The sequence below is a fragment of the Phlebotomus papatasi genome, chromosome 2, assembly GCF_024763615.1.
Source record: "Phlebotomus papatasi isolate M1 chromosome 2, Ppap_2.1, whole genome shotgun sequence".
NCBI classification, from domain to species: Eukaryota; Metazoa; Arthropoda; class Insecta; order Diptera; family Psychodidae; genus Phlebotomus; species Phlebotomus papatasi.
This window is the reverse complement of record NC_077223.1, coordinates 62,383,051-62,397,874: the sequence shown is the minus strand read 5'-3', so window position 1 is coordinate 62,397,874 and position 14,824 is coordinate 62,383,051.

The following is a 14,824-nucleotide window of genomic DNA, read 5'->3' as shown; positions in this document are numbered from 1 at the left end:
ATCAATTAAACCAAACACTGTCACTAGCCTCTTCTTCCAGTGAATCATATCACTGTAGCTTTGGCGGATAACTGCCTACTCCTTTGCACCACACTTCATGAGAGCAACCTTCTTAACGGTACTCTTTAGATTTGTACTCTTCTGCCCTGGAACATCCAGTAGAACAGAGGTGTGCAAGAACCGTTTATACTGAATAAACGTCAAAATAAGTTTGTTCAGATAGCGTTTTGACCCTTAGAGCAGAATCACATTGACAGTAAAATGCTCACCGTCACCGTCAAAACCCTCACCGTATTTCGTTAATTTACGCATTTTCATTGCAATTCTTACGCAAATTTTCCATTACGATATTACCTTGTCTCATACTCGGTGGCCCTAGGTGAAAATAGTATAAGAAAATTGAATAAATAAAGCGAAAATGCGATAAACGGTGAGCAATAAAACTGTACGAAAAACTGTAGCAAAAAAATCCTACAGTTTTTTGTTTTGCTTACCGTTTATCGCATTTTCGCTTTATTTATTCAATTTTCTTATACTATTTTCACCTAGGGCCACCGAGTATGAGACAAGGTAATATCGTAATGGAAAATTTACGTAAGAATTGCAATGAAAATGCGTAAATTAACGAAATACGGTGAGGGCTTTGACGGTGACGGTGAGCATTTTACTGTCAATGTGATTCTGCCCTTATTGTACAAGTTTCATTTGACGTTTGTTCGGTTATCAAACGGTTCTTGCACGCCTCTGTAGTAGAACATCACACACTGTAAATAACTTGGTTGTAACTCAAGGAAAAAATAGTCTAATTACAAAAGAGCCGAAATAAAAAAAATGCGATTCATCTTATAAAAAGGACCCTTGGAAGTTAAATTCAGACAAATCGAATGAATTTCCCAACCATTTGAATGGTGGCTTTTTTTCCTGACCGGAAATGGATAAATAGAAATAAATAAATAGCTTCTTGGAGTCTCCTGAACAGTTATCTCTTCCAAAAGAAGGCGTTCCTGGGCGATCTACGATCAGCAGATTCTTCCAACACGAGGCACATTGTAATACCACATAAAGTGTCTCGATACGAATAATAATAATAACTAAACCTGGGAAAACCCAGAAAAGATGACTTCTTTCAAGTATTTCTGCTACCGATACAGGGAGTTCCGGCTTAAGTGAAAACGGATTGAAAAAATTTGAAATGAATTGTCTGCTATTAGGAGCTTATTTATAAAATAATTTTTTAATTGGCCCTGAATTTATGTAAAAAATTTTCATGCGATGAATTTGAAATGCATTTCTTATGAACCGTTGACGATGAAAAGAGGCCAAAAATGTTTTGCATGGCATTTCTGTATCTCATTTCAAAGATATCTCCTATGGGTATGCGAATTTTCTGTGTCACGAGTGAATTCATGGGTTTTTTTACATCCCGAAAATTTCTTTCAAAGCGGAACTTCCTGTATTGTCAAAGGTTTACGAGGGGCTCTTCCTGGCACGACTGAGTCCCATTCTTGATAAAGATAATGTTATACCTGATTATGAATTCGGATATTGTGAGTTATTCATGTGAGAAATTCACGCCCTAAAGCCAAGCCAAACCTATTCGAAAATCTACCGAAAGCCTGAAATGCAAGTTCCCGTATTCGCCGTTTTAGCGTTGATTGTTCTATCATTTCGAATTTAGGTATTCTTGACACTTCAATCATCAATAATGTGAACGACAGTGTGTAAAAGTTTGCGGTATAAAGTTAATTTTTGTGTAGTTTTGTGGAATTTTAGGCTGGGAGAACGTTTCAGTCGCAATTTTATTAAAATAAATATCCTTTTCATGAATTTTCTCACTTTTGTGTAACTCATCAGTTGTTTAAACGTTCGAACTTCCAGTTGATTTTTAGGTAAGTTCTCTCTGATATACACAGTTCTCTCCGATATCCGGCTGACGGGGGGGACAAAATGACATTTGTGTTTTTTGAATCTGATCAACGGTTTTTCCATTTTGCGCTGTGTGATTTTAGTTTCTGTCTAAAAACAACAGAATTTTCTTTATTGTGCTCTTATGTTCCATTTTGTACCATAATTAATTAAGGCTTTGATAAAGTGAAAAGAACCATTTTAATTCATCCTGGACAAGCTGCACACTTAGTAAAAAAAAGTTTGAATTCATCAACCGGTGTTTGGCAGCTGTCAGCCAGATATCGAAGTGTCGGATATCGGAGAGAGATGTGTAACTTCAAACCGTTACAGAAAAAAATTCAATCGGAGAGAACTCACAAATCAAGAAGGTTATTACAGAACGAGAGAATTCTTGCCTAAAGCGTTTTGTCAAGCTATGGCAAAAGCTATCATGTAAATAGAAGCTGTAAGCGTTTCACGTGACACTTTGACTGCTCGAATTCCACAGAGAGTGAAGCTTGGTCAATTTTCAGAAAAACCGAAAAAACATGGTTTTAAAGGGACTGAGGGAGGGTGAGGGAAAAAAAGGAGAAACACCATCTGAGATAATGTTCACTTAGGGGGGGGGTCACCGAAGACCAAAAGTCGATATCTCTTACCGTTTTGCCTCTAGCTCGAGAACAAACATAAGGTCAAGTAAAAATGGTGGATGTAGTTTGGTCACTTTTGATTGATGGAAATAAAACACGGGTTTTGATCTGTTTAGGATTTCTTCCTTTTCACTCTTTATGACACGTTTCGGGGATTTTTTGTCCCCTTCCTCAGGTATTGAGATCTAATGGAGAAATCGGGTCAGGAGTCAGGATACAATAACTTTCACAAATCTTTTCACACAAAATTGTACAAATTTGCACCACGGACAGTCAAATGCGGACTACAAAGGTCAAGGACTGAAAGTTCAAAACCCACGTGTTTTATTTTCGTCAAGTAAAGAAATAATTTCCGAAAAAATGCTTCAATTATCGGTATTTAACCGATTCATTACCAACGAAGACCGATGCTGCCAATTTCAATATCCTGCAAAAAATCCAAATTTGGTCAAATTGGTTAAAAATGAGACCTACAAAGTGATTGATCTTTGACCTTCAACAATTCAAAATTGCGATTTCTTCGGTAATAGGTGTATTTGGACGAAATTTTCGCCTCTAAAATAAATTTATGTATAGTACCGTCGTTGCGGGTGACTTTGCACGTTTTTTCGCTATTTTTCAACTTTGCTCTCTAAAAGTGGATAGTTAAAGTGAAGGGAGGGGGGTTTTTGAGTAAAATTATTTGTATTCAGTTGTTAATGAATGGATTTTGTGCCACTAGCATTAATTTTGTAAAATTTTACTATGTTTAAAAAAATCAAGAAAAAAGGCTTGCACTGGGGATAAGGTGCGGGTGACTTTGCACTTTTTAATAAATACTAAAAAATCAACAATTTCTGATAATAAACGACAATGAAGATCTTTACATCTAAGGGTAATATGCACGAGATCTACAAGATGACATGATCGCCATCTTGATTTGACGTTTCTGTCCGCCATTTTGAATAACTGTCAAAACCTAAAACTGGTCCGATTGAGTTGAAATTTTAGTATGTTGTAGCTGATGTCAAGACCTTTTCAGAACGTATCTATGTCCCAGTCTACGTCAAGTATTTACCTAGATACAGAGGCTCACATTTTAAAATTTTGAAATCATCATATTTTGGCGATCTTTATTTACTAATCCTTAATTTTAAAATCTAAATGAAATGCCTCAGTAACCATTAAAAATGGTTGAGGCTTTTATTTTATATATTTATTTACTCTTACATAATTAAAAAAAAATAAATGAAAAGTGCATTTATTATTTTTTTTTATTTTTTCATTTTTGCAAAAACAGTTTTTCAGATCTTCAAATAATATGCTGTTATAAAGAAAAACATTACTTTTCTTTTTGTTTGTTATTTAGATCTCATCGCCTAACGATAGTACTGTCTTTTTTGTGATGATTTCGATAAAAGAAGCTCTCCGTAGTTCTGTATTCATGAAAATGTCAAAATTTTGAACTTGGAGCTCCTGTATTCAGGCAATCGCTTGACCTAGGTCGGATGTTATATATGTTCTGAAAAGGTTTTGACATCAGCTAGAACATACTAAAATTTCAACTCAATCGGACCAGTTTTAGGTTTTGACAGTTATTCAAAATGGCTGACAGAAACGTCAAACCAAGATGGCGACCACACCATCTTGTAGATCTCGGTCACTTTATCTTAAATTATCAAAAAATTGGATAATTTTTAGCCAAATACTTTTATAATAAAGCTTTAGAAAGACCATTACATGCAATTTTATAACATAAATCATGCGTTCTTAGAAAGATAATAGGGAAAAAATATTTTAATAAAAATAATCAACAAAATCGAAGTGGATTATTCTAGCCAGATAAATTTAGAATAGATTTGGGCAATTTACTACTCTCAAATCGATTTTAAAATTGCACCTTCAGATAACTTTTTCACGGAGCCGTTTTTTGACAAAATACCTATATTAGCATTTCATTGACTATTACTGAAAGCACAAGAATCCTTTTGAGGATCATTGTACCTTACTTGGTACTTAACATATCCCTATATACTTTAACATGGTAGACCGGATCGGCGAAGACTATCAATAAGCGCTAGAATTGTTCAAAGTCTCGCGAACAGCAGAGTGCAAAGTCACCCCCCGAGTGCAAAGTCACCCGCAACGACGGTACCGTTTTCCAAATAAACAAAAAATATGGTTTTGGAGCAGTTTCAGGGGGTAAAAGGAAGAACAACGTCTGGAGATAATGTCTTTTTTTTTTGATTGGGGGTCAGTGAAGACAGTAACTTGATATCTTTTGCCATTTAAGCTCCAGAGCGGTGACAAGTTGGAAAAAGGTTTATATAAATGCTCTCTCTTTTTGAGGTTTCTGAACAAAAGAATGTATTGAAGTTTTCTTATTGTGTCAAGATAATATTAGTCTAGTTATTCAGATTTATTTTAATAACATTCACAACATTATTTGAAATGGATTTAGCTGTTTAAATTTTGCTAAAGTGAGTTAAAATTATATACGAAAGTATTATCCAAAAATTATCAGATAATTAAAAATTGATAATTTGTGTTAAAATTTTATCCCGAATACGCTCCTGAAAAGTCATGCAGTCAACGATGGGTATATATCGTCACGGTATTGAAGTGTACAAGAGGGCGAGAAATCCGCTCTCGCAGAGCTCATTAGGCGCTTATCTTCCTTTCTAGGACGATCCTATGCTGCCCATCCGACCTCTCTGCTGGGAAATTGATGCTGTCTCTGTCAATTTCCGTTGCAGTGAAAGAGGCATTTTCGGGGCGCAAATGGCAATCGATGGGACGTGTTTATCGAACTGAACAACCTGATAGTTTCCCAATAATTTATTGGAAACTTTGGGAATTTTGCTATATTCGGTATTTATATAAAGCCTTTTAAGAAATATTTTGTAGCATCGAGCATCATATAGCTGGTAAAATATGTGGCAAATGTAAAGTTCAAAGGAACGTGTCGTTAGCATTCAACTGGTGAGCTGTACTGAGTTGTTTAAGAATATTTTGTAAATTGTGTCAGTGAAAGACTGTGAAACACTTCAAACTCTTGCTTTATTCTTAACACGCTTGATACTTGAGAAAGGGTGATTTAAAAGCTCATAGAATGGTGAAAGTGCGTAGGTGAGAACATGTTTCAAAAAAACAGTATTCTCACAGACGCCTCGTGCCTTCGTGTGACTTTCATCGCAAAAGTTGCAAGAATTCATATGTTGCATCGTACTGATGTGTGCCCCAATTTCTGACAACAATTACAGTCTCAGTGCTGTCCCAGGGTACACAATTTTGTACTTTTACCCACAAAATAGCTCAGTCTCATAAATATTCATCCCGAAATATACATCATGTCACAGGAAATTTTAATAAGATTCTAAGGAAAAGTGTCTCGAGATTTGAGTAGAAATAAATAATAAATGTAACAACTCATGAATTTTATGAATTCTATAGCTGACTCTCTGTATACTTGGAAATCCACTCACAAGCGAGTTTCTCATAAAAATTCTAGTGGTAATTAAGGGTGTCCCTTGGTGAGAAAATCCACTAATCTCAGCATAAAAATTCATTGCATTGCACAGGGAGAGTGTTAAAAAGTGATGAAGAATCTTATCTCTACATTTAATCCACCATAAACACCAACATAAATTCATTCATAGCGCAAAGAAAATTGTGAAAGAAAAATATTAATAATCTGGCAATAAATTAATAAAATTTCATTGAAGAGAATTCCAGGCAATATAATCTCGTTGTAGTAGAAGTTACGAAAATTGACGGAAAGTGAATTTCCTTACCCATAAGCAGCCCTCTCATTTTAATTAGTCACTAATTTAATTGATGTTCGGAACCTCCTCGAATACAACTTATCCTCATTATCTCTTGACTCTTCCGCCGACTTGAGTGAATTTTCGCGGAAGTCGATGGGCTTTCGCAATTGTTAACGTAGTCATAATTGACAGATTATTTTTCAATTTAGACCAAATTGCTAATTGTCTCGTGAAATGAGAGTTTAATTTCTGCAAGAGAAAATTGAGGGGCTACTTGAGAATGAAGAATAAGCTTCATTCTCAGAATAAGCTGAAATGCTGTTATACAAGTATGAAAACAGTTACCAGGAATTATTCAATTAATTTGCGGGAGAATTTGATTAGCTGAGACGACTTTCGTTTGAATATTTTCTTTTTGTTCAAGCATTCATTTAATAACAATATTTTTGAAATTACGACGCATTTCTTATAATTTACGTAAATTAATAAAGTTTTCCCCTTTAGGGTTTATTTAAATAGGGTGGAGTAACCACTTATCGCCATGTTTAGAAGAAAGAGGAATAAATTTTATTATAACTTTTGAACTCTTATTACAAGATAACTCAAATTTGACCCAATACTACTTAGATGTATTGGCTCTAGATTTGTGAAAACAATAGTCCTAGAATATAACGCTGGACTACTTAAAAAATTATTTTTTATTAACAATGCAAAAATAATCACTTCGTCGCCACTTTTCACCAGTTTTCGCCAGTTTCGTAACCACTTCTCGCCACCCACTTGAAAAGGTTCAAACTCGATTATTTTAGGCAATGTTATCAAAAGAATACATTCAGTATTTCATTTCCCTCATGATCACTCTATTGTTACTCAATTTAAACGATTTTTCATTACTTTTATTTGAGAAATCAAATTATAAGTCTATTGCAGAAAGTAAATAATGCAGATTTGACAAATAAGAATCTACAAAGTGAAGTTAGCGTCGCCTATTCAAAAGAGATGGCGAAAGGTGGTAAAATCAATTCCAGAATATAACCACTTTTCGCCATGCCTCATTTTTATATAAAAATAATATAAAATGAAATATTAATTAACTAACCACAAATTTCATGTAAGTGTAATTAAATATTCAACAAGTGTAATTAAATATTCAATAGACAAATTATTTATCCAAAAAGGTATTTCTTGCTCGATGAAAATTTGATTACACTTAGTATATTTGGTAAGAAATATAGATTCGCTGCACTTGCTCAAAATATTACTCTACAAAATGCTTAAAATCGTAAATCCAAAACGAATAATAATTATTTTTCGACTCTATACGTAGCAGCAATAAAAATGCAAAGAACTGTGCGGCTCGTTTATTTCATAAATTGTGAAAAATAGCGATTTAAATAAAAGGTGCGAAAAAAGGGGCACTAGCGAGAAGTGGTAACTCCACCCTAAGGACATTTTAATTCGAAATCTCATTTTAAAAATAAAAACGATTTTTATTGCCCCAGTCTAGTTTTTCCTACTTTTTGGCGCATAAATTTCAACTGAAATATTATCCAAACTTTCGATAATCTATTAGGTTTCTGTTAATGGATTTGCCAATACTTCACAATGTCTTGGAATAAAAGAGAAAGACTGTTAGACCTTTCATTCTTTGCTTAATAACTGACGATAAGGAGATTTTATTTCAGACACGTTCCTGTAGAGGAAATTTTACAAGAAATGTATTTCGAAATACCCCCATTCAAACGAGACTTTAAAATGCATTTAAATGAGATTATTTTACTTCGAAGTCACCCTTTCGAAATTTCAAAAAAAAATCCCAAAAAGCTCTGCTTTCTGTTTCGATTTTGCCTATATTTCGGTAAATTATATCTTTATGTTCGAAATACTGTGTTTTGAAAGAACGTTCTTGTTATAAAGCAGAGGTGTGCAAGAACCGTTGAAAACCCAATAAACGTCAAAATAAGTTTGTTCTGGTAGCGTTTTGGCCATTGACGTACATGTTTTATTTGACGTTTACTCGGTTTTAACGATTCTTGCACGCCTCTGTTATAAACAGTTATTGTGTCATGCTTTTCAGATGTTCAAGAGTTGAACAAAGTAATATTTAGAAGACTGTTTAGTGTTGCAGTGTTTCCTTAATAATTTAAATTAATTTTTTAATGTAGGTGCTTCATTCACAGATGGAGTTTAGAAATTCCAAGATCCATTTCGGGATCCAAGAAAAGACATTTCTACGTCTCATTTTTGTGCATATGGTGGCTGAAATACTTTCAGTTTAAATTTCGAAGTGTCTCTAGTGTCAAAATTTATCTTTTTTGCATTTTTGTGCGGCAAATCAAAGCTGCAACAATCATTTCATTATAATTACAGTAGACTCTCTCAAATTCGGGCATTTCGGAGCGAAATGTCACCTGAATTTGAGAAAAAATCGGGCGATAAACTTTTTGAAATACAACGATTATTATTCATGTGCATGTAGATATTGAGTTTACATACTCATATATATTGTAAATTTCATTAAAATCCCTTAATAACACAAAATTACATCAAAATTCAGAAAAACCATGGCAAATTTGAGAATATTGGGTTTATTTTATAATCATAATAAAACTTGAAAAATTTCAACAAACTTTTTTCGAATTTAACTGCCGCCCGAATTAAAAAGTAGCCCGATTTTAAAAGAGCCGAATTAGCAAGAGTTTACTGTGCCTTCTGTCTTCGAAATCACCAAAGTAACACTTATAACAATTCAAAATTTAAATGTCAAAATTTATTTTGATACAGTAGAGTCTCTCAAATCCGAATCTCTCAAATTCGAACGCCGTTTGGATTCAAAATGTCAATTGTGAGGTTATGTTAGAAAGTTCGTATTCTTGGTGAATGAAAATCATATTTATGTACTTCTTCCTGCATGTTTACATACATTATGGTCATGTAAAATGAAAAGGAAGTATGTTACCACTAAAACTTGCGAGAAAACGGGAATTTGATTTAAAGTACAATTTAATCTCACACAAATTTCGTTAGTTTTGAAAAAATCGTTCGAATTTAGGGGGTGAGAAATGTCAAAAATACCCCCCGAGCGTTCGAATTTAGGAGACTCTACTGTAATTCGAAAATGATTTAGAATTCTTCGAACTTGAATGACTTTTTGAGCAAATATTAGAGAAATAAACTATTGGAGAATCGAACTCCGGCTACTAATGGGACGAGTGCGGTTTCTGTATATCAAATAATGAAAATGAATTCAATTCACATTATCCTTATCCCATTATTTTTTTAATTTACACTCTGCTCTTCACTATTCGACACTTCCATATCCGGCTGACAGCTGTCAAATACTGTTGGTTGACATATTCAATTCAATTTTTTTTTTACTAAATATGTAGGTTTTGCAGTGTGAATTAAAGTTTTATTTTCATTTTATCAAAGTTTTTGTTACATAATTTTATAAAAATGAAACTTATTCCCAACGTACAATAACATTTGTTTTGTAAACATGTTTTTGACATTTCAATAAGAGTGAATGAAATGTAGATCTTGTCATCTTGCTCTCTCGCATAGGAAATTTTGAAAATATGTTTACAAACAAAAGTTATTGTGCACTAGGCATTAAACACATCATGAAGAAAATTTTATTCTTCATCGACAGACTCACACAGCTGGTCAGATTAAAAAAAAATTTAATGTATTTTTTCTCCAATCAGCCGGATAACAAAAAGCTGAGTGTAATTTAATTCTGTATTACTCAAACACTCTTTTTCACGGCTTCATGATAAAATATTAACTGTATCAGATTTTGTATTTTAGCTGAGACACATTTCAGATGATTATAACAGACGGTAGGAATATTACCTAAAGGCCTTTACACACAAGGACACCGAATTTTTTTCCTGAAAAAAATTAGGTCAGATTCATTTAAGGAATTTGGGAGAAATATGAAGTGTGCGAAGCCTGAAAGATCATTTTCATTTTCACTCTTCTTGTTCAATTTCTTCTGAAATTCAATATTTTCTGAATTATTTACATAGTGTGTCTTGGCTAAATACATAACTTTTGCACCTTGCTTTAAAAAATTTATATTTTTTAGAAATAATAGAAATAGCTAAACAATGTAGCAGACTTATTGAGTTTTTTTCTTTCTTTGATGGAAATATACTGGAAAAATGTACAACGATTTTCCGAGATACCTTATTAATTGTGTCCTGGATGACCTCTTTACCCCGATATTTCAGTAAAATTGTTCTTTGACATTGTTTTATCCCGAATATTGTGGGATTAGGTCAAGACTTTAATGAGCCATTTTCCATTCATTTTGCGCCCCTTTGTGGATGCCACCCCTCCAAATCCCTTTGAATTATGGGGGCGGGTTTTCCGGGGTGGTTTTGGCGCGTGCTATGAATGGGGATTTTCCGTGTGTTTGACGATAAGGTTAGCCTCTCTCGTGTGTGATTTATTCCGTTTGTGGGGAAATTGACTTGGTGACGAAACATTCCGGCAAAGTGAAAGTGCCTCCCGATGCAAATTGGTGAAAGTGAGACTTTCTCTGATCGACTTTATCGGCAACATCGTAAATTTTCCCTCATTCCTAAGCGCTTTTTTTTCTCCATTTCCTCCAGGGTGAATCGATTTGGCCAAAAGAAGAAGAAGAGAATTTCCACTGAGTTTTATGGCAATTTAACAGCAAGAGTGTCATTTTCTTTTGGGGAAGATCCTTGTCTCACGCCTTAGTTTTATGATCACACTTGAGGGGATATTTAGGAAGCAGAATTCACACAATCGAAGGGGTGTTTCTCGTTGATTGGACTGATATCGGATCTATGGATGGTTGACTCACTAAATTCTGCATTTTTTTCCTTGCCAGGCACTTCTTCTCCAGACACTCATCTCCCATTGATTTCCTGGCGCTCAGTGAGCATCCCATCAGACTCCCGCAGGCAAGCATTATAAAAAAGTCTCATTATTCCAAAACATTTCATTTCAGTATTCTAGCACTTGGTGCAATTTTTTACAAAAAAAAATATTATTTTTTCGCCTCATTATCGTTCAAATGACACAATTTTTCCACTTTTTTGGCGTCCACGAAAAATGGCATGAGCTTTTCCGCGTCATCTGCATTTCTGGGCACTTGAGCTTTGTGAAAAATGAGTGGAAAACACTTCTTGACAACGAGGAAATCAAGAGAAAATGACTCGAGGGAGTTCAGTTCAAATTATGAATTTTCAAAGTAGTTTTCAAGCTCATCTATTTTTTTGCTCTTGACTTCACTGAAATGCAGTGCACGCCAGAAATATTAGCATGATGTTATGGAAATTGTTTAAGAAAATTGTGGCCTTTATGTTCTGATTGGTGATATATATATTCGGTGAATAGCATTTCAAAAAGCATCAAAGAAGCAAGGACTTTGTATTTCACGAATATGATTAAAAGGTGAAAGTTTTTGAAAGAAGTTTTGCCATTTAGTTTATATTTATTTAAATTCGAAATATTGTCAATGGAAATAATTTTAATAATCAGACTTTTGAATAACGTTTTCCATTATTTAGAAAAAGAGGCGTGGCAAAACTTATTAGATTTGGTGAAAACGTATCAGAAATTCAACGGTAATGTGAACTAAATGGATGGGCGGGAACGGTTTTCAGCCATCCATATATTCGTCATCAGGAAGTGCCCAAACATATTTTACAAGACTCAAAAAGATAATCAATATTAGTAACGAATATGTTACAATGTGTAGCTCGTCCGCGGACACCGAAAATTTTTGGAATAAATTTATACCTTTTAGGAGAAACAAAAAGATACCCAACGAATTTGTTCTAAAAAATAGCTCGTTTAGTAGAAAATCGTATCCCGCCTCTCACACTCAAACACCCGTCACCAACGAAGCGAAGATGACGCTAAATCTGTGGGCAATTTTCGTGCTACATGGTTTTACTTTTTTAATTCGAGATTCCCTTCCCCTCCTGCTGCCAGCACTCGCATATGATTTCGTTATGCACGCGTCTGTATAAAACACTTTTTTGATGTTCCTTATGAACTTTCACCACCGAAATCCATCTCGACTTAAGTATAGGCCTTAACTGTAAGACGAAATCTTTTACACGAATTTGTTCCCGACAACGGGAACAAAAAGATTCCCCATGACATAGAAAATTTTTGGATCAAATATGCTACCGATGTAGAAATAATATTGTTATAAAAAAAAATGTAGCAATTTGTTCCTGACAGTGGGAACAAAACAGCCGAGTGCAACAAATTCTATTCCAACTTTCAGGAACAAATTTGTATAAAACGAAATCAACTCAAATTTGTAGACATTCCACCGTATCAAAACGGTTTCAAAAGAAAACTATAACAAAATTGTATCTATATTTCGTAACAAAACTGTAAAGAAAACTTTTTAAAACAAACAAATATCTTATCTAGATACAAATTGATTCCAAAAAAATTGTTCCAAGGAAAGATTGTTCCAATATTTTGGTCAGTGTCCAAAAAATTTTACCATGTAGGGTAAATTAAGCTAATTCAAAACCTGCTTCAAATGGAAATTTTTCGCTAATCCAAATGGAAATGTCATTGTGTTCATGATAAATACAGTACTAAATTATTATATTTATATATTTTCTATACCACAGTTGCATTATTTAGTTAATTTTGCTCCAAATAAAGCGAAATTCCATTCATATTCACATATTTTAATTTCTTAATATCTCAGAAAAATTAAAAGTGTACCTTTTCACCATAGAATTTTTCATCGATCGACCATGTTTTCCAATGAAAAACACAATAAAGTGAGTATTGTTTATTCGTTTTGTTCAACATTTATGTCATATTTGTGGCTTATTTTAGTCAAATTGAGTGCTAATCTTTATTGTTAACGGTACGTGAAGTTTTCAAATGAAATAATTACCTATTTCGTGAACAAATAGGGTTTTTTTTAACTGTCTGCAAATGCTTCAATAGGAAATCCCGGAAATATGATTTGTTTTTGAGAGATTTTCTTATTGTTTTAGAACATTTTGCACTCTTATATTTTTCTTGTATTTAAGAAGTTTTCAAATTATATCTAAAGAATTTTCACTAAACAGTAATATTCTAGAAAAGTCAAGGAGCAAATTTATGTAATTCTCTTCAGAAAAAAATATGAACTTAATGTGTTGAATCTTCTGTCAAAGTTAAATTGTTTGAAAATGGTTTTGAATTAGGACATTTACCCTACTCCGCGCTTTCTGGAGGCAAAGGGAAATTTGCTGTGTTTTTGGAAATTATTCCAAATTCTTCTCTATAGTTTCGTTATTTTCAGTATTTTAATTATTCGCGATTTTGGCTTTCAGAATATTACCGTTTGGGATTTTGGCATTCAGGAATTTTGGCTATTGGAGATTTCGGCCCATTCAGAATTTTGGCTATTTGGGATTTTGATCTTTTCGGGATTTTGGCTTTCTGGATTTTGATGTTTGATGATTTGCCTTTCGGGATTTCGGCGTTCGGGATTTTGAAGTTGGGGATTTTGACGTTGGGGAATTTGGCTTTAGAGATTTCGGTGTTCGGAATTTTGGCTATTCTGGATTTTGACGTTTAGGGATTTTCCTTTCGGGATTTCGGCGTTCGGGATTTTGACGTTAGGGAATCTGTCTTTCAGGATTTTGGCTTTCCGTAAATTTTGGCTATTTGAGATTTTGGTCCTTTTGGAATTTTGACGTTCGGGAATTTTGGCTATTTGAGATTTCGGTTCATTCGGAATTTCGGCTATTTAGCATTTGGGTTCTTTCGGGATTTTGGCTTTCGGGATTTTGTCGTTCGGAATTTGGCGTGCGGGATTTTTACCTATTCGAAATTTCTTTTTATTCGGCATTTCGTTCCATTTGTGTGTTTGTCTTCTCAGGATTTTGGCTTTTGATATTTTGGCTTTCAAGATTCTGGTTTTCGGATGTTGGATTAACCAAACTTTACTGAACATTTAAAGTATGTTAGAATGCAGGGGCCTCTCGACATTCATTTTCCATACTTTTTGACATGGAGGTACTGAAAACTAATGGCAAGTTTTTTCCTAAAGAGAATTGACTTATCAGTCTGATATATTTCGAAATTATGCATTGATAGCTATCTAAAAATACATCTTTCATAATGTTCGCCAAAATAATACAAGAACTACGAGCAAATTTGTTTAAGTCGCGGTGCAATATCTGCAAAATATTAGAAGGAAAAGTGAAAAATAGCTTCACTTTTTATTAGGCTTGATGGGCCCCTGTTAGAATGTAATATTAACTCAAGTAATATTCCATTTTAAGATGGAGCTTTCAAGTAATTACCACTAATTAGTATTTCGCACAGTTTTAGTACACTTGACAGTTTACTGTCGTCTTAAAATGAAATTATTTTAGACTATTTTGTATTTGTATGGTTATTTAGAATTTATGGGAAAGAGTAGAGGTTGGAAAATGCCCTCCGGACTCCCAAAGTCATTATCGCTAACTATTTAACCTGTGGTCCTGAGACAGGATACCCGAGTAAAAAAATATCTTAAAATCATTTTTCGCA